Source organism: Lathamus discolor, chromosome 1, assembly GCF_037157495.1.
Source record: "Lathamus discolor isolate bLatDis1 chromosome 1, bLatDis1.hap1, whole genome shotgun sequence".
Lineage (NCBI taxonomy): Eukaryota > Metazoa > Chordata > Aves > Psittaciformes > Psittacidae > Lathamus > Lathamus discolor.
The window spans coordinates 82,861,535-82,882,297 of record NC_088884.1 but is presented as its reverse complement, the minus strand read 5'-3'; the positions used below and the strand labels follow the sequence as shown (position 1 = coordinate 82,882,297).

General features: G+C 39.4%; 1 long non-coding RNA gene across 1 annotated transcript in view; it reads right to left on the bottom strand.

The window, feature by feature from the left end:
• Positions 1 to 405: 405 nt before the first annotated feature.
• Positions 406 to 20,763, bottom strand: part of LOC136007230 (uncharacterized) — a 37,508-nt gene continuing 17,150 nt past the window's right edge. Inside the window, exons 3-4 of the long non-coding RNA XR_010609538.1 lie at positions 4,614 to 4,702; positions 406 to 503 (exon numbers count right to left, since the gene is read on the bottom strand). This is a non-coding gene — a long non-coding RNA (uncharacterized LOC136007230). The remainder of the gene's footprint in view (positions 504 to 4,613; positions 4,703 to 20,763) is intronic.

Sequence of the window (20,763 nt, the reverse complement as noted above, 5' to 3'; positions counted from 1 at the left end):
ACTTCAAACTGGCTTCACCCTTCCATGTGGCTTTCTGACAGTATTAATCTCACAGGCTGTATGTACTATAATATACATATTTCTGGCTGTTAAACTCTGGAGTGAATTCCAATTTTCTTCCTATACACCTATGAAGGTTTTCACTTCAAATCACCCATGAGCTATAAGCTGATCTTCTACATTTTTATAAGAAACCCTATACCAGGTCACATTCTTTACCAAAATCTGTCTTTTGTTTTAGTAAATAATTATACATGTTTATATATTTACTATGCATTATATAATATTATATATTTTGTGTGCCTATTCAGTGTTAAGTTGTCATTGACGCTTAGTAAGTGAAACACAAAGATGATACATGTATCTCCTTACCCATTCCATCTTTGGAGGCAGAATGGGAACAGGGAAGGAATGCTTTCACTGTTAAGTTTCAGCAATTTTTTTTTTTGTGCTTGAATATTTCGCAGCTAACCTCAGGGACTGATGATCTCAGTATTCTGGTCCTATAAATGGGACAACATGAGGAATATTAAAATTGTGAAAAGAGCAAAAAAACTTATCCAAACCCCTCATTTCTGACTGAAATAACATATGCAAAGTTTCTGAGCAAAGATGTCCTTCCTACAGACTTGATACTGAAACTTCTAGCATGTCTCTAACAAAATGATTATGACAGAAAAAAATTCCAACATATCATAACAAAGTCTTTTTTCCCTGTCCCAGTAGCAATTATAGCTTAAGGGTAAATTTTTCAAGCCTGCCCAAAGTGGGAGGGGAGCCTGGGGCACTGAGGACAGAGGGGATGGAGAGGAAATCTAAGTTATTTCATCATCTGACAATACCCATTGGTGGTTTGTGACATTTTCAGTCATGTTTAAGGAGGTAAAGGGACACTGGCTTTTGGTGAGATTATGGGCCCCAAGATCAAGCTCCACTGAAAACAAGGGGGTTTACATGTATGTGAGAACCAAAGCAATGGGTGCTCAATTGATTTTACAGCTATATTCTTGCTGTGATTAAGACATTAACATCTCCCTAAATCTGGCACTTACTAACTTCCAGTGATTACACCCCTAACAGAGTAAGAAGCACAAAACCCTCCTCTTGTGTCTCCTCTTCTACACAAAGCAGTTTGTCTTAACTACAGCTAATTTTTTTCAGCTGTTCTTAAATGTACTTACACACCTCACCTACCTAACTGTATCAGAGGTGAGGTAGCCAGCTCAGCTGCATACCAGTAACAAACAGTAATGAGAGACAAGGAGATGGAAGGGGGATAATGTAGTTACTGTAGGGGTATCCTGCTTCTACAGCATCTTTCTTTTCTCAAAATTACAGGCTTTGCTATTTCTAATTTTGAAAGAAAATAAGAGTTTAGCCTGCAAGTTTAAAGCATACAAAAAGCATACCAAGTATTAAAACAGGAAAATGTTGCTTCCCTTAGCTGGAGTGCCTCCAAAATGTACCTGTGTTGGGGGTGGTGGTGAGGTGTTCATTAACAATTTTGTCAGGTGCACATATTTTAGAATAGGTGTTCTACTGATGTAAACACTTAAGTCAATGAAGTTTCGTGTTCGTGAAATAAAGCTATAATTAATGAAAGTTCAAATTCAAATGTGCAATTGCAAGAGATTACTAAAAAAAGGTCTGGCAAAATGCAAGCCACCCCTAACTCTATGATCAACAGGATTGCGTTAAGTCACTCAGTCATGCTAATTCATCCAGTTTTATTACTAGCTCTTCATTAACACTCACTCTCTGTGTAATTATGCAAATATATCTGAAGAAAAAATTCATTTCAAACCTGTTTTTTAGTTCTGGAGGAAGTGCGATAACAACACATGTTTTTCAGACACTGAAATGTAGCACCTATGAACATGCCACCGGTAATGGCATTTCATTAATCTAAACCCAACAGTTTGCTCTCATCAGTGTGGCCAACCTTTTTGCATACCTAAATCTAACTTTGACCTAACACTGAAGTTCGCTTTCCCCTGAGGTGGGGGTTGGGCCTGGTGCAATTGCTTCTATCCTTGATTATTCTGTGGTATCTCACTACTTAGGAGATACCTGACTGTATTTGAACCTCCACTTTTGGGAACTGTATTATTTTTCTGTTTGTAATTATATGTCCCAGTTTCACATACCAGGCATGTTTGGGATGTGAAACCAAATAAGAAAAGAGAAGTAGCCATGTTGGCTTCTTTAGGAAAAGAGGAAGATGTTGTGTGGAGGGGTGCTCCAGGAATTGCCATACCATGCTACCTGATGTGCCAGACTTCTCTCCATTTGTGCACAGATATGGTGCTATCTCATGCAAAAGAAGGTGGCACTTGAGTTCTGAGCATGGTAGACAAGGGATCAAGAGATAGTACATGATTTAAAGAAGAATATTGTTTCTCTATACACTTGATTTAGGGAATAGTCAAATCAGACGCATTTCGTGTCTAAAAACCTCGAATCTGCAGAGATTTATTGTCTCTGCTCAGTAATGTTCAGGTCAGCAGTCAATATACAACCAAAAAGATGTGAGTGAGAGAGACACATCAAGCACTTGTGAGCCCAGGCAGGATCCATCTAAATGCTGGATGGAACTTAGAGTCTGCTCAAAGATCAGTGTCTGTCTCATTGCTAACGAGGGGAACCAAAAGGAGATATTAAGGTAATTTACTACCAACTGTTACTCTCTAAAACAATCATAGTCATGTGCTGTACAAGAACCTCTAGTTTTCTGCAGCCCTCATAGATCCCACATCAGATCACAAATCACAAGGAGCAGTGAACAAATCATGCATGTGTGGTTCCACTTCGATACAAATTCAACCTTGACTTCCAAAGGTGTTCCTGGACTTTTTATGTTAAGGCATTGATCCTAAAAAAGCAATTTCTCTTCTGTTTGTCCTTTGAAACTGGCTGTGTCCATTACTCAGCACATTCAAAACTGAACCTCTGATTAGTACAAAGACCAAAAATAAACATTAAATTTCCTCTCTGGACTTTTCCTATACAAAAGTGCAAGAGAGATTAACATTATAATTAACTGTTCTGCTCATTGAACAGCTGCAGGATCAGGTTTCACATTTGACTTCCTTTTTAAGGAAGGTTTGGGTCTCTGGGATTTTCTTTTTCTCTAAAAGGGAAGATTAGTACTGAAGTCTTGGCCACAGTGAAAGGAAGAACTAATCTTACTCTCATGCTGTGGGAGTATGAAGTTGAATGGAGCTTCTTTTAAGACAGGATGCCTGAGTTATAGGTGCCACAGTGTTAAGCAAGCCATATGACTGAATCTAAGATGGGGCAGCACTACTTGGACAAAAGCCCTCTTGCATGAATCTAAGGAATCTCTTCCCTACTCTGCACCCAGTGGTGCACACATTCATTCGGATACCCAATTGCCAAATATTGTTATGTGACAGATATCTGAAATTATCTGCCTCTTGATTTTGGTTGATAACATTATCCAACAAATACATTTTTCATCTTATAAATCACTAAGGAAAAGAGCTGGTTCCACTTAGGTCATGCTATTTCAGCTTCTTAGGACACCATCAGGCGTAAAATAAATACTCACTCCGTGCCCTGCCCCAGAGAAGGACCACTGCATAGCAGTAAATTAAAAAATAAAGAACATATTATTATTATAAAGACAAGATAAACATGAAATGTTGTATCTCTGGGCACGTGCACACATATACTTCATTGCTCCGTGATCTCACTCCTCACAAAAAACAAACTGTTTAATTCTGATTTTTAAAGAGCAAAATCATTTGCTATATTGAAACAGCCCATTCATCACATAAAGCATTTGATTCTGTCACCTCAAGTACTTGTTAAATCACTTCCAGCTGCTACAATCAAGGGCTAGGTACTTCCAAGGTCTGACACTTTCTGAGCTCTATTACACCTTTAAGTATGATTCTTCAATCCAATTCTAGCCTTCATAATAATCAAGTGCCCACTCCACTTAACTTGAAGGCAACTGGGGAACCTGGAATTCTCCATATATGCCTGTATCTGATTTTCAATCAGATCTCTTCAACCCAAGACTGAAAGCTCCTGAATATCAGCTAAGTATTAAAATGGCATCATTTGCAACTGCAACAGTGTCATCAGTAGCACTTCCATTGTTAAGCTCCTGTTTTTCCCAGGTCAAAACCAGAATGTTTAGACTGAGGCTGGAATTAAGTATACAAGGAAGAATTTAACTGCAAGCATGCATGGTGCTTGCTGTATAAACAAAATCTGTCTGCTCACACAATTTGGTTATGTGGGTTTTAACTAACCTGCTGCATATTACTAAATTATGCTTTATGTGCTTACAAAAGGGGATGTCACCGACACTGTAAACACTGAAAGGGAGAAGTTGGTAAGAAATGTAAATGTGACCCTGGCTGTTACTACGTTGCTTGTAGTATTAACCTCACAGCTGAAACACTAACATGAGTCATTCCAAAGTAAGCATCATTGTACTAAGGAATTTTTTCCCACTTCCATTGCATCAACTGGAAGAACATCTATTGGTTTTCCTTTTCTGTCTCTCAAAGCATTAGCTCCTGTCCGTGCACATAGACTACTTGAATATCCCTGTCCCCTTCTTCCTTGATCAGTGTCACCTGTATTTGCATGTATGGCAATCCTGCAGGTGGATAGCTACAGATGTACTTTCTTCTTTCAATGAAAAAGAGACTTCTGTTCAGACAATCTGTAAAAGAAAACAGCCAAAAAAAAAAAAAAAAAAAAAAAAAAGAAGCAACAGAGTTTCCCACAGAACTTCAATTTTCACTTCTTCTGACAGAGGAGGAAAAAAGCCTCACACTAGAGAACAAATGACATTTGGCTTCTCTTTCTCTAGAACCAGCTACTAAACTGAGGAAATACTTATCCATTTAATAATAATTAAAAAAAATTAATTAAAAATCCCAAATACTAAAAAGCCCCTCACAAGAGCAGCAGCACATGGCAGACCTTGTATAGCTACATTTTGTGTGGTTTTGTGTACTGCATTTGGGTTCTTTCATCTCATAAGACACAAAAGGGAATATTTTTCTTGTGGTTGGCTCATTCCTCCAACACTTTCAGGTATTAAATCTCAATGGGCTAATAAAACCAAAGTTCCTACTGCAGCTTTTCCATGAGAGGCACACCTGTGGGACACTGTCCACTTTCCTGAAATGTATAGGGACAAAAAGTGTCCTTAAAACTGTTCTTTACTGAAGCATGGCTGAAATTAGACAGTGAATTCAATAGTTATTAGCAGGGGAAAACAAATAGATAGATAGGAATTTAAAAGCCCAAGTTTTTTAGAAGATCAGCTTAAAGAGGGTCAAAATGTTCTGACTTGCAGAAGCCTTTTAGTTTGGTTATGGGCAACAGCACAAAGTTATTTGCGGTTGAGTTTTTTTAATGTGCCAGTTATACTATTTGCCTTTTTTTTTTTTTTCTTTTTAACTCTCCATTTCAAAATAATATATTTTTATTTTCTTATGGCAAAAACGTCAAATTTTTCCAGCACAATTAGCTTAGTAACTGGGTTGCCTAAATACTCTTGGACAGACTTTATTAAACATTAGAACTGATTGTATGCAATGTTTTTAGAAAAGAAACTGTTTCCTTTATTTTTTTAAAAAACCCACAACTTTCCTATACTCTACTCTGAATGTTAGCGGTAATGTGAATATATTTCACATGCAAAGCTGAATATACAAAACAGCTAAAATTGCAGGTGTTGAAGAACACTCTCAGTATTTTTCAAATTGAAAGCTTCCTGTGTTATGTCAGAAAAGCATCCAAAATACACTTAAAGCAAATGCATAAAATAAAGGCACTTAAGTTGGACTTTTTTTCCAGACAGCGCTGCTGACTTCAAGAGGGTCAGGAGCACACCCCGTGTCCCCTTAATGCTTTCAGATTGGGAGTTGGAGATTCCAGATGTGGCACTCCTTGCTGCTAATGGGCACACAAAAGCTGTTTGGTGACGGCAGGGAGAAAGTGAAGCAAAGGATATAGACACCATGAAGCACAGATGAGAAGAGCTAAGGTTTGACACAGACTCACTGACTGCTGCCCTGAAAGAAAGGAAAAAAAACAAAGCACTATAGCTTCTTCTAGTCTAGCGAATGAATAAATAGAAGATGACAGAAAGTCTTTTGGATGCTTATGAATGTCAAATACTTTTAAGTGGCTGCCTTTCCTTGTCACTTAACATTAAAAAGCCATATAAAAAATACGCTTATGCTCAGTCACTTGGCTAGGGACATAAGGCTAAGCTTAGCTGACTTATAATTTCAGTATTGATTAGATACAAATGTTATGGTTGTCTTCTCTTTTAAAACAGCCCCCCACCCCCTGCTACTTTATTTATTATCTTTGTATAGTTCTTCCACCATCTGTGTGCATTACTTAAACAGATTAACAAGTAGAATTGTAAATTAGTCCCAAAAGAAACCCTTTCAAATTCAAGATCTGTTGTTTTTTCTTTACTTTTTTCCTTCCCAGAAATAGATGCTTGTAGTAGATAAATACACAAATACATTCTGCAAAACAAGCATTATAGTAGTTTGCTGGTGCATGAAAACTGAACAACCCAAGAAGTGAAAGCATCTAATACTTCCTAACTAGAGATGCACATTTTGCTTTCTAAGCACAAGAAATAACTGATCAGAAAATCGTCATTGTTTCCCATTCTCCCATTAGAAATTCCCACTATTTCACTTGTGCTAAGGTGTAAATGAACTCCTTACGCCTTTATGACTATTCACAGACTAAGTGAGCAGGAATCGGTGGTCGTGATGTAAACAGAGGTAAGCATCAAAGACCAGAAAGTCTAAAATGACACCAAACAGCTGGACAAGTTGTTGTCTGTGAAAGCTAATTCTAACACAATAGGTAGGGAAACCCAGGAAGAAATCAAACAGCTGTTTGTACTGGAAGGAGTTAAAGTTTTCCTGCTTGTAACAGTGAACTGTGTTACTGCTAATTAGGGAAAGGAATTATTTTTATCTCCTTCGCGTGTGCCAAACAGGCATAGTTCAGCTGCACCATTCAAATCTTTCTCTGTCACAGTTCCCCCCCTCCCCACTCCAATTCGTTCATCTGCACAAGCAGATTCTTTTCCTTTTACCACTCGAACTCATCTCTGCAGTGTGTCTGTATTGAAAGCTTTATACTAAAATTAAATCTCAATGAAGAGTTTGGGGTTTTTTGGTAGCTGCAGCCATTCTGAAACCATAAAAAAAAAAAATCCCCAAAAACAAACAAAAGACAACCATCTCACTCCCAAAATCCTGTCACTCCTGGAGACCTCATATTACTGAGGAGTTTAGACTAAGGAGAGATATTCACAAGGTTTTTAAGGGGAGAGAAAGCCCAAGACGAATTGGGGTCCTGTGCAGATAGATACATTATTTCAGAGCACTACCGTCTTTTAAAATAGTATTAAGTGCACAGCAGGATGATAGCATAATCTCCCCACAATCGTGTTACTCTTTTCCCTTTCCAATACATTCTTCCCTGTGCCATTGTGGGTTGGAGTTCAACTACATACAGTGGAGAGAGGACAAGGCACATAAGAGATCTGGAGGTGGGGGCAAATAGTGATAACAAAGAGTGTTCACCACAAAAATGACTTGCTGGCAGTACTGAGCTGAGAGGCAGCAAAACCAAATTTCAGTTGTAAAGATTTGTGAAACAATTTCATAATGGTAATATATAAACATAATAAAGTAGCAAACTGAATTTGGTGCACAGTGTGAAAAATAAGCCATCCCCTCATCTCACAGTGACTGTATGCTAGCTATTACCATCAAGGAACAAGATCTTGGAGATATTTTTGCTAGTTCTGCAAATATGTCACCTCAGAGCTTACTAGTGATCAAACAAGCAATGTTAAGAATGAGTAGGAGAGGAACAGCGAACAGACCAGAAAACATTGTCATGACACTGTGCATTCACATCTCAAATCATCTGTGTAGTTCCAGTCTTCTCTCTCAACAAGGATAGAATCGAATTTGATAAAAGTCATGGCAGGAAGGCAGTAAGAACTAGTAAATGTTGCACAGCTTCTGCTGAAGGAGTGATTCAATAGGATTCTTCATAAAGGAAGAGGTAGCAGAAAGAAGGCAATAAACATCATGAGAGGCACAAAGTGAGTGATGATTGTTCACAATTTCTCAGTTTAAGCAGAAAGAGACTGAATGAAGAAAAAGGGTGTTTCTTTATTTTTTTCCTTTTTCTTTTATATTTGCCCCACCCCACAAAACAAACTGCTCACTGGAACTAGACATAGGGGGGTTGTGTGTGTGTGTTACTTATTTTTCCTTTTCTTTTCTATACATTTTCTATATTTTTTTTTATTCTTTCATTATTTTTTAACCCTTCTAAACTTTTTGTCATTATCAGTCAGGGGCTATTGAAACAAAGATGTAAAACCTCAAACACATCAATAAGTGCTTTGTCATTTGTGGCCACTGCCAGGGGCTTAACATCGGGCCAGAGAGAGCCTCCATTTTCACCACGAATGAGATTCCCAAATACTCGTGTGCATTTTCTTAAAGTTGCCAAATATGTGGGTTCTATGAAAATAGGCATGTGTCAGCAAGACCGTATCCAGCTGCCAAATACTATGAGGTCTTGATGTTTCTGGGAGGTTGGGAGGGGAAGGATAGGAAGATTGAGAAAGTGTCTTCTACAGCAAGTTCTGTTTAATAACATAGAGACCGTAAAATTATGGACACCTCACTCCACAAGGGACATCAAGTTTTTCAGACCTTCCAGTGCACAAACTGATGTGACACACCGTTTGAAAACTACACGAAAAGCTTGCTGTCCCACCTTGCCAAAGATGTTTGTATTTGGTATCATGCTTCAGTGCTGTAAGTAGCAACAGTAGGAAGTACAATATAATACAGAGAATCAGGCACTTGAGTTCAGAAACATTAATAAAAGGCTAGAACACAGCTATAAAGGGTGACCCTTCTTGGAGAAGGAACTATCAAATACTAGGAAGTTAAAAAATGGTTCTGATCTTTTGATCAGTGAACAATGAACACTGTGCATTTATTACATTATTTCTTTCCTGTGTTCAGTATACATTAGGCTTTTTAATATAAATTGTATTACCCATATAATCACCTTAAGAGAACTAACCCCATTAAGACACAATGACTTTACCAATACTCTGCCCTTCTGATTAGAACAGGAGAGGTGGAGATCTACCTGTCCCACTGCAGGACTGGGGGCTGCATACACAAGCCACCTCCCTGGGACATTGCTTTCTGTCTTGGATTCTCTGCAAAATAAAGTTAATTATACAGTTCTCCCCTCCATTTTTGACTGAGCCCTTTGAGCTGCACTGCTGAAAAGCCATTGAAGAGCAAGGTATTAGAGATCAAAACCAGATGGGAACTGCAGACATAGATCCATCATCCACAAAAGTTTTGCATTGGACCTCAACTTCAAACTCTTCTCCTTTCTATCAGTGGTGCTGGCGGAGGATATAAATATCCCCACAAGCTTCAAGAAGGTTCAGATACAAACCTGAATGTGAACTTTCTGGCTCCTGCCCTTCTTTTGACTTTAAAGCTCATCTCAACATCAGCCTCCTGCACATGGCACATTCTCATTGAAGTGCATATTTTCCCATCTAATACTAAGCACTTCAAAGCACACTGCCCTGTTTCTCTACTGCTCATTGGCTTCAGCAGTGAACAGCAGCTAAGTTGCTAGTATTATGTCTAGCTTCTACTTCGATACAACATCAAAGGGACATATGTATATTTTAAAGAATTACAGCTAGAGCTGTGCAAAAACTTGCCTTACAAGCCCCAAACCTTAGTAACATGTTTGTATCTTCACCTTTCTTTGTATTATCCTTTTCATGCTCTGTGTTAGGATCACAGAAAAAAATGTTGATAGAACAACTCCAATTACCGCAAGTAAAACCGAGATACTTTAAAGGTTCAGATAATGAATGATGTCCTTGGTGTTTCACAGGCACTGGGGAGACTGACTTGTTTCAGTTAAGAAGGAATGCCAAATAATCACACAAATAATACATGCCTGAAGTTTTACATGCTTGGCTTCCTTCCTTCCTACTGTCTGATGTGTATTCCCCCAAGTTCTCTCATTCTCTCCAAATCATTTGCATGACTACTCTGCCTCCCTGAAATAATAGTACAAACAAACTCCCTGCCCTACAAAAATCCACTACCATATAACCCATTTGAGGAGTTTTTAAACATACATTTGGCATTTTTGAGTTTAGGGATGCAAGTGGATGTTAGGGATGCTGAAGTTATTTACCTAAAGGCATTTCAGGTGCCCCCATTACTGGGTCACCATGCAGTACCTACAGCTTTCAATCTTTCACATACTCATCTTCTCAGTGCCTCATGGGAAGTCAAGAAGTGCTATTATCTCTGGTTTACAGTCATGAAAATGAAGACAATAGAAGCAAATAGCATGGTTTGGGAAAGTACTTCAGATCCTAAATCACTTAACCCTCATTACAAGCAATGTAGTGCTGTGCTCCAGGGACAGTATGGATAAGCCAGCAGCCTCTTCTACACCGCACACTAGAAACAGCAGAGTGCTTCTTCAGGAAGCAACCTGCAGGCTGTTTCTAGAAAAAAGAAACATTAGACATATTCACATATGACTATACCTAAATCAGAAGAGCCTTTCTGAGAACAGCAGACTGATTTCAGGCCTCAATTTCAAATGTTTAAAGTGTCACAGTGTGTTACAGCATTCTTACCAGCTCATGATCCTTGCACCATTCTGGCTTCTGCAGCAGACAAGTCCTGTTGTATTTATATCCTGTTATAAATGTCCTGTGATATTTGGGTTTGTAAATGCAATTCAAGCACCTGCAACACAATGGTTTCTGAAAAATTCTACCTTTGCATGAGTTGGTTACAATGAAGGTTACTTCAATCTCCAGAAACCTGAAGCGCTGTCCTACTTGAAGGGCCATCTGCAAAGAGACCACGTTCATGCATAAGCATACACGTGTGTATCTCTGCACAAGTATATAGTGTCACTGGTTACTTCTGCCTCTGTTTATTACTTAAAAATTCAGAGGAAAGTTAGTGACATACAAACATGGCTTGTTTGGAGCATTTTAAAGTACTGACCATTGGCAGACACCAAAAATAACAAATAAAACAATAAGTTTCCAATGAACTCATCCACTTGCACTCATGAAGTCCATGGAGCTGATTAAACCAGTGTAACCTGAAGTATTTGTTTCATCTTCCTAACAAACAGAAGACACTCTGATTGATAAAACAAACAAAACAAAACCAAAAAAACACCTCAAGAAAGGCAATAGAATATAAAAAACTTCCTTCTTGTTGGCATTTTATAGATGACAAGGCATGAAATGATTGATCATGCACTGTAATGATGGATAAGGACAATTGGCTGAAAGGTCAAAACTATTAAGTAAATAATAAAAGTAAAAAAAAAAAAGAGAAGATGGCACATTTCTCTCTGAGGCATAGTAAGTTTAAATGGCAGGAAGACTTCATGTCATCATCACACTGCTTTTGTTTAAGCTAAAAGAACACTGAATGGTAATATTAGCAACTAGTTAAGCACTTTTGTTTGTTCTTTGACAAGTAAAATATTGGCAAGGTTAAGCATATTTCAATTACTTCCACACATATTAATGATTCAAAATTTATACTCTCTTTTGCGAAGTTTTTCTTTAAAACCAGTGTACCATAGTATGATATACTATTTTTTCCCCATTCATGAGCTTGCATCTACGTTGTCAAGCACAAATTAAAGAAAAAATAATTTGATGAGTACAAGCCAGAACTTTTCCTTATTTCAGGAGTTACAGATCTCTCTAGATTTTAGTATAGTTATTCCAAGGCTGGATTTAACCTAATCTATAGATCTGATAATGTGTGTGTTGCTGAAGTGCAGAGAGGCTTTCAGTGGTAGCAGCTCCTCTTTATTCTACAGGCTAAGCTCACCTGTCTCTGGTAACAGAAGTTCAGGGAACTCAATGTAGTACCAACCAACACACAGGAGAACCCTGTGGAGCTTGTGGCTGCACCTGAGTGATTGTGACCCAATTCTCCTGGGTATGATGCTGCAGACCAAAAAGCTCTGTAGAAATTCTTAACACCCCCTAACAGAGCAAGACTACATTGTGAAGGAAGCTTTTAAACATACCAACTATCAGATCTATTTATTTCAATTTTATAAAAGCATTTTCATTAACATAAATGATCAATCATGGCATATTTTGTTTTTTATAAATAATAGTTTGGGTTAGTTGTGAGGGTTTTTTCCTCCTTTTTTTCTTCCTAAAGAAACCTCTGCAAAAATATCTCTATTACACCTACAAATCGCTGAACCTACCTAGCATTTCTTGAAGAGATGATTTTTTTATTATTATTATTTTAAATGTGACTTTTTTGTGCTAGTGCATTTGTCAACATTAGAGCAATTAGCTCAAGTTTTATCAACTAGCAATCTGTTCAGAAAGCAATTTGGAATGTTAAAAATCCTAATAAGCTTCTCCAGTTTCTCAGGTAAAGCCTGAGGGATTTGATTTCAGTTCTGTCTAAAATGAGAGGAAGTCTTTTAGAAGATAAATCAATACAGCTAAAAGCCATAAACACAAAAAGATTAACAATAATGCTACTTTTTCTAATATGTCAGGTCATTGCATACTTTTTAAAAGAAAAAAGTATTTTACAAAGGAAAAATTGAACTAAAGCAAATCTGGAGCTCCAAGCCTCCAAGCCTTCCATGCCTCAGCAACCTCACATTTGTGAATAATCCCAATGAATTAAAAAATATTTGAATCACAGATAAAAAGTTACCCTGTGTCTACTCCTAGTGAAATAGATATACAGCAAGTAATTTTTACATAGTTCTTGGTTCTTGCTTTTCTTGGGGCTGTTTGTGTCCACACACGCATGCATTTGTGTATTTTAAGTGCAGATAGAATCACTTATGGCAGAAAAGGAAAAACGTGCTTCTGAGTTACTGGCTGGGCTTAAACTATGACATCAATACACAAAAATTACTTATTGATAGTGGTTTGTCTCCACCAAAAGGCAGCAGGAAAAAATGGAGCCTCTGGAAATGCCTTAAACAGCTGCCTGATCAAAAGCAAAACATTAAGGCAGACTTTCTCCCTTAGCAGCCATTTACGAACACAGTTCAGTAAGACAAGAGGCTTGGAAAACTTTCAAATAAAGAAGTCACTCAAAGAAACTACGCTAACAACATTGGATTGTATGGTAAGAATGACATGTTGATATACATTAAGGTACATGTGTACATTAAGGTACACAAAAGTACACCTTGGGTAGATGGTGACTTTACTGAGGCAGTTGTAAGGAATGAACTAATATTGGAACAATACAGGAACACAGACTTGGTTGCCTTTATTCAGCAAAGTCCCACAAATCGTGAGATGAAAGCACGCAGCCAGGCACAGCCTCAATAGGCATGGAAGGGGAGAGAGGGAAGCTTCACAAATGGCACTACACAATGAAACTGGGAATAAGCAATTACAGCGTGGCTCAAAATTCCTGCTCTCCCTGGTATACCGTCTATCACCTACTCCAACAGAGCAGAATTAACAGGCTTCTGCATATGCTATTTGCACAGTAAGAGGACCACCAGATAAAAAAAAATAACAGAGAACAACTTTTTCTGAAAGGAAAAGAGCTGAGGAAAAGGCCTGTCACAGATGCCACAGACATAAAAAAAAAAAGAGCACTGTGCTTCACCAGCAATAAGAAAAAAAACCCTGACAATAACATCCTGCCTGCTTGATCACTTCACAGAAAGTATCTCTTCTCTTGAAAGGTGCCTTCTCTGAGAGATCAAATTAGTCTATAATACATTTACTAATTAGCAGTAATGTACTAGAAATTACAACTTGCAGGGGTTTAGCTAGTACTATTTCTCTTGCAAACAAAATTAAACATGCTTTTACAATCTGTTACCCAACAGTTTTCCTGGCTTTCCTTCTGTTTTGCCTCACACCAAGAAAAAATATAGGGCCATGTTTTGATCTTTAGGCAATACACCTGTGCACCCATCTTCTGAGCACCGCTGGGCTCCAGAGCTAGGAAAGCAGGGGGGAAATACTTCTTTGTTGTAATGGTGGATAAACTCAAACATAAATTGTGAGTCACACTTTGGTCTATGCCATGTTTATGTGAAGTACAGATACCATAAACTCAGGACTCAGCAGTTAGCTTGTAAAGCTGAATCCGCATCCTCTTCCCGAGCACAGAGTGGGGATGCCAGAATCATGCTGCTCCACAGGCTGCACAGCAGCAGCATCTTGGAGACAATCAAAGTGCTCTAGAACGGCTTTAAAGTTGCTGTGGGTTAGACTGGAAACTTGGGCAGCCACTAAGGACTCTCAAAAATGCAAAAAGGAGAAGCAGCTTAAATCCCATGTCTACCTGTGCTGTAGGTAAAGAGTTGGGCAAAGGTTGTTCTACTTGTGCAGGACCTTAAACCTGTACACACACAAAAGTTTTCTCATTCCTTCACCTCTGCCACACAGACCAGAAGCCCCCTCGGATGTGCACCGTAACTGGGGAAAAAGCTAAAGTCTTGTTGCGAAAGACCACCCCATCAGGATTTCAGGAAGTACTGTTATCCCTTTCGGAATCAGAGTTCTCAGGTGCCTGGTTAGTAAGTACCATTTGTATCTTACCATTACACTGACTGAAGTATGGACAGCGGATTGAAGTACTCCTTCTCAGATCATAGCAGTGGGCGCTGCAGAAAGGTTTAGTTTGTTTGTTTAAATAATGTTGGCTTAGTTAGTCTGGTTGGGTTTTGTTTGTCTTTTTTAGCATGTTACAGAGCCTACTATTAGTCACTGTAATATTGCTAATTATCATGATGTTTCCTGTTGCTTTTCCTGCTTCAGCAGCACAATAGTGGCCTTTGCACAACTTTTGTCTTTCTGCCCAGTGCCCACTTCTTGCTCATTCTTTTTGAAAGCAGAGACAATACCCTATGTGTCTCAGTTCTCTCTCCCTTCCACAGAGTTTATGAAGAGTTCAACAGCTTCTTCACCAAGAGGAGTGGAATATGTGATTCAGTCATGCAAGTGGGCCTTGACAGCAAGCACCAAGACTAACACTTTTTACCCAGTCTGTATGACAGCAAGAAAAACAACAACAGCAAGCACATACAAGTTGAGAGGGAGCAACACTCACAAGCTCTATTTGGGTTTTGTTGCTGGCTTTGCAGCTCTATGTGAATAAGGGGTTATGAAGAGTTACATCATACATTCATTATTACACACAGAGCATCAATAAATAAATGTAAATTTCATAAACTATATTTATTGTTAACAGCGTAACATGCTTTTTTCAGTCTATGACAGTTTTTAATAAAAACTATATAAAAATAATAGTATATATAATTACTTGTACTGCTCTATAGTTAGCTAGGTTTCCTTCCATATGGCAGTTATACAAGTAACCTCTTTTTCCCTGAGTTGGCAAGCATACATGCTATAACAAATACTCCAGTGCAGAGCTCTGAAAGACTGAATGCATTAAATACTTTTCACAGCTCAGTTTGAAAATTGTTTTTTATTTCAGCCTTTCGTGGTTGAATTCTGCTTATTATGGAGTACCTTGAGTGAAGGTTTATTTGATCCACTGAGTGCAGCAATTTAAAAATGGCCACAATCTTTGAAGACTGCAATACCTAACAAAGAAATTAAACTAAATATGAAGAATGGTATTCAACCGAGTGATTCAATCTCACAGGAGTATGGATATACCCTCTTGCTAGGATGTGGCAAACAACAGTCAACATTCAGTTGGTGCCATCTCAGGTTAGGATGCTGATCAGACTTCAAGTTTGCTTCCAGATCTGTTAACTCTATTCAAAAAAGGCAGCCTCAAAAGGCCATTTAGAGATTCTCCTCATGCAGGGGAAGTCTAACATGATATAAAGACACTCCTCTGATATTTCTCCTTGGTGGTGGTACAGGACATGCAGCTAGGCAAAATGGTATATGGAAGGAAGATCTTTATGGTTAGCTACCCCTGATTACAGAAACAGTGTGCTGACAGCAGTTGCCAGAAGACATAATAGCCTTTAGATTGCTCTGATTCATACTTCAACAGCCAAACATCTCCCTTGAGAACAGCACAAATATTGAGGTGGCTTAAAATCCTTGCACACAGTTTGGCAGCATCTGAGGACCTAAAGAACAGAGCTGTGGATACACTTACACATACTGAACAGCAAGAAGAAATGTTGAGTGACAGTTTTAATGTCCCAACCTTCCTAATATGGTGTCAATCTATTTGTAGTCTTTTAAAGCGGTACAGCATGAGGTATTTCAAACGAGATTAAGCTGTTGACAAAACAGGTCTTCCAGTGGTCTGCATATTTTATTAAAGTGCTATAGCTTCTAAGTTACCATAAAATAGTGGGTTTTTTCCATATCTAAGCAAAAGTCTCCACTTTTTGAATACCACTTGATGAATGAGGAGATAGTCGAGAAGACTAGATGTTCATCTACAGTTCTGCTGTAGTTGATCATAATAAAACTATTACTCAATAATTCAGCAATGGTCCTAAAGTGAATTGGCTTTTCTGCTGTCAATTATTCAGAGGGTAAGCAAGTACAGCAGCATAACCAGTAAGCAGCATGCACATTTCTGAGCTGCTGCACGATAAGAAAGAGAATGGGAACCCTAGATGACTTTCTTCAAATTTGATTTTGCAAGCTGAGTCTACCTTTGTTATACAAATAGAGTCTCATTGAAGTGAAAAGAACTAATTCAACAAACCTAAAGTTGTGAGACAAATCTGGTGTGCTATAGACAGGTATCTAGAGATTTTGTAGTTGAAGGGACTAGTACATCTGGCTTTTACATATTTTTTTGCTCGCCTGCCTGAAAACAATATTGAACAGAGAATTTTTCTTGAAGTACTGCTTGGCATCCTTACTTCACGAAAAGAACTCTCCAAATTCCCAGAGTATTACCCCTTATTTATATTACTGCACTCATGCTATCTATGGCCCTTCCAGATTCTAAGGGCTGCCAGGCTCTACCTTGCTCCCAGTATAAATCAGAGAAGCCTTAGAGAGTAGCTGCTTCCCAGGCTGCTGTAGGAGGGGAAAGAAATAAATTCTTAGCTGTGCCATGGGCTCTGTGCCAGTGGAAGACACCCTATAGATATTTTCAATCAAATACTTGCATCCTCAGAGCAGCATAAAACGTCTAGCCTGAAAAACGAATTGGGCCCTTTGGTCCCTCCCCTTTAGGGATACAGAAATGAGCCAAAGCTTGTTTATCAGCTCCAAATATACCCAAAACTCTGGAGAAAGTTTGGGTCTATAGCTGTATTTTATAACACGAGCCCATTCCTACCCCTGACATATCTTGCTGTGGCTGTGATTAGGAAAGGTTATGGCTGTGAATCATGGCTTGAGGAAATGTGTAGTACACCTGTGTACAAGAGTAAACTAAATTCAGTTTGCTATTTATCTACTGTATTTATCTCAGTTAAGTAAACTTCGAGTTTGTCAAGATTTCCTGCTGGAAATTCTCATGATAATACGAGTATAATTGCCTTTTTATTGCCACAGACATCTGCTACAGTTTTCAAACAAAGAAAATACTTCCCCCCGCCCCCCTTCCCTCCCTCTCCTGGCTTTGTAACAAGAGAAAGATTCTTTCTTATTTTGTGTGTGTGCCTCTCAAAGCCATCTGAGGGGCAGTACAAACCAATCAGTCAACCCTTCTTCCTTCAAACCCTCTTACGCTTTAGGAGGACAAGAAATGAAAAGCCGTACTATACAGGTTTTAGTCCATTAAATTAGAGGTCTGCACACTAGAATGCAGAAAGCATTAGACATCTCTCTCAAATCCCCTAATTTCCTAGTAAGGATCTTGGGTGCAATCAAAAAGCCTTTGTCAAAAGTAATGTGGCCAAGAAACTCTTAATCCACTGACCCTTCTGTATTCTGCAAAGAAACCCTGCATTTGACCTGACTCTAAGGTGTCCTCCTGCCATTGGAGCAGAAACATGTGAAAGCATATGGACACGTCAGGCAAAGCTGATGGTATTTTATGACCCTGGGCCACCTGGTCCCACAAACAAACTTGTGCCCTCATCCTCTAACTGAAGGAGAACGTGGGGATCACACCTTTGTATGTATTGAACTTAAGACATTTTGGTATGAGAATTAAACAAAAGAAATTGAAACAAAACTGAAGCAGCACCAAGAAAGGCAAATACTGTCCTTCAGCTAAAAGGCACTCCAGAAATATTTTGGGAAAGAGTGCATGATACCTATGCAGAATCTGTCTTTACTGGATAGACCCCTGTCGTGGTTTAAACCAAGCCACACAGCTCATTCACTCACTCTCTACCCCTTTTCTACCTCTGTCGTGGTTTAAACCAATCCACACAGGTCGTCCACTCACCCCCCCCCGACCCTCCCCACTCCCGGAGGGATGGGGAGGAAAATCAGGAGAATGTAACTCCCACGGGTTGAGATAAGAACAGCCCAGTAACTAAGGTATAACACAAACCACTGCTGCTACCACAAATGATAATATTGATAAGAGAAAATAACAAGAGAATACGATACCACCGCCGAACGAGTTCGACCCCCCCCGAAGAGCCAGCGCCTGCCCCTTCCGGGTAACTTCCAGTTCCCCCTCCAGGCATGACGTGCTATGGTATGGAATACCTCCTTGGCTAGTTCGGGTCAGGTGTCCTGTCTCTGCTTCCTCCTGGCCTCCCTCGTCCCCAGCAGAGCATGAGACTCACAGAGTCCTTGGCCAGAATAAACATTACCTAGCAACAATTAAAAACAATCGGTATTATCAGCTCTCTGCCCAGGCTGGAAGTCAAAACACAGAGCTTGCACCAGTTACTAAGAAGGAGCAAAACGGCTCCTGGTAAACCCAGGACAACCTCTTTCTTTTCTTCCCTCCCCCCCCCCCCCCCAGCTCCCGGTGGGATGGGGAGGAAAATCGAGAGAATGTAACCCCCATGGGTTGAGATAAGAACAGCCCAGTAACTAAGGTATAACACAAATCACCGCTGCTACCACCAATAATAATGATAAGGGAAATAACAAGGGAAGAGAATACAATACCACCGCCAAACGAGTTTGACCCCCCTGAAGAGAGACCGTGCCTTTCCGGGTAACTCCCAGTTACCTCCCTGGGCATGACGTGCTGTGGTATGGAATACCACTTTGGCTAGTTGTGGGTCAGGTGTCCTGTCTCTGCTTCCTCCCGGCCTCCCTTCATCCCTGGCAGAGCATGAGACTCACAAAGTCCTTAGTCAGGGTAAACATTACTTAGCAGCAACTAAAAACCAATCGGTGTTATCAGCTCTGTTCCCAGGCTGGAAGTCAAAACACAATGCTGCACCAGCTACTAAGGAGAAAAAACTGACTGCTACTGCTAAACCCAGGACAACCCCACAGGAGGAAGAGGGAAAAGAGTCTGGAACAGACTGACCTGCAGTGAAGACATTTAGAAAAGCCTCCCTCTTGCTGCAGGCTAAAGGTAAACCACCATCTGCCCTAGCTCATCATCACAGGGCTACAAGTTAACTTGCCAAGCACCTTCTCTGGGATTGACTCAGAGATATCAGAGCAATCACCCATCATATGGGATGAGCAGGAAGCTGAGTGCTGATGAGTTGTCTTAAATGTTGGAAATAGGAACTGGATGAGGAGAGAGAATATAATCTATAGAAGAGACTGAGGCACAGACACAGATCAAAGACATTGATTGCTGTGGGATGCGTCTTTTAAATCAAATTTTGTTCCCAGCCTTGGACTAGATGCTGGACCTCTGCAGGAGAAGGGCTATTACACAACACTGGCCTCCCACACACAGATATCAATTCACATAGGCAGTTGTGTGCTCAGCAGTCACTTGTCTGGAAGTATGATGTGGCCTGGTAACTGCATGTTAAGGGGAATAGCCTCATCTCATGGTTTGTTGAGTCACGGCAGGGAGCAGCAGTATTAAGGAACTGCTGCAGTTTGGCAGGAGTGCTATCCGCCTGTTTCATCAGGCTAGGCTACAGAGAGCTGACTCAGAAATCTTTAGGTTCTCCACTTGTAGCAGTGGATTTCCAACCATGCCCAGAGGGAGGAGGAACACATGGCAGCAGTTCTACACTGACTCTAAGCATCTAGACAGTCAGCATAACAGGGGGACTTTGAGGTGGCAGCATAAGACACAGCTGTGGTACCACTATAACTATGGGGTCAGTTGCTAACTGCATATACTATGAGGAGATTGTATTGCATTTCTTTTTTTCTTTTCAAAAACAAAACCAAACACCACAGGTCTTCAAATAAGATCAAATCATGAGAAACATCACTGCCAACAAGATTCAGCTTGAGTATGTTATGTAGGAAATCAAAGATCTGATCCTGCAGTCAGACAAAATTCAGACATACAGGTGAAAAAAAAAGTACTTGTATTCTTTTCAATTTTCATATCTCAATCTTTGTTATGATCCTTCTAGTGAAATGTTAGTGATTAAAGGTATTTTGTAGATTATTCAATTTATTTCTCTTAACATGTAGGATATTTATAATGAGATTGTCAGAAAGACAGCAAAAGGGCAAGCACTTCAGAAGCACTGTGATGCCTAAATCTCTACAAACCCATCACTACGTTCTCAAGGCAAACCTCAGAATACAGAATGCATTAACACAGAAGAGGGTCATCTTTTGCTATGATATAGGATCAAGGGTGAAGT